The sequence below is a fragment of the Nanorana parkeri genome, unplaced genomic scaffold (assembly GCF_000935625.1).
Source record: "Nanorana parkeri isolate BGI_ZX_2015 unplaced genomic scaffold, ASM93562v1 scaffold153, whole genome shotgun sequence".
Classification (NCBI taxonomy): Eukaryota; Metazoa; Chordata; class Amphibia; order Anura; family Dicroglossidae; genus Nanorana; species Nanorana parkeri.
The window spans coordinates 1,468,068-1,468,902 of NW_017306421.1; positions in this window are offsets into that span (position 1 = coordinate 1,468,068).

Here is an 835-nt window from a genome sequence, read left to right on the forward strand (position 1 = left end):
TCTAAATTGATGACCTGTGGGGGCTTTTAAAGTGTCTTTTATTGACTTTTTGGGGTACTGCAGTTTTTCGCCGTTTCACGGTCGCACGCAATCTGTAAACTGGGCATGTTGGGTATCGTTTTACTCGTTGTAACCTCATCTTTTATATTTCATTTAAAAAATGGGTAATTTGTTGTGTTTTGGGGCATTTAATTAAATTTGTCACTAAATTTTGGGGTTTAATAAGGAGTTGCGCTAATATTGCGCAACATAAAAATTTTCAACTACCACCATTTTATTCTATAGGGTCTTGGCATTCAGAAAATATATAATGTTGGGGGGTTTTACGTCATTTTCAGGCCTAAAATGTGGAATATAACATGGGTGCAAAAATTAAAAAAAGGGCCTCAGTCATGAAGGGGTTAAACGCCCTTAAACAGATCTAGCCACTGCCTATCAACAATGATGTTAAGGGTCAGACTGCTTCAGTATTTACATGCCAGTTGTGACGGTTTACTGGAAGGCATTTCTCGCATGTGCCTCCTATCATACATATGCGTAGAGCACTTTAGTTAAAGTCCTGAACATCAGGGCTCGCTTGTAATTACTGTTTGATCTGCATGACCTTCAAGGGGTAGTGCCACTTCAGACCTACTTTTCATAATATCAAGGATGCTATGGGTGGCAAGTGTATGCAGCAAATTAACTGCAGTCTTCTCACTCTGCTTGTCAGGATGTGTCGCTCTTAATTTCTCTACTTCCTCAACAGCATTTAAAACCCCTGGTGTTCTAATTCTGGCAAATTCTCCAACACACCTCTCTCCACTTACGGTTGTGCCCCCCCCCCCCCCCACAC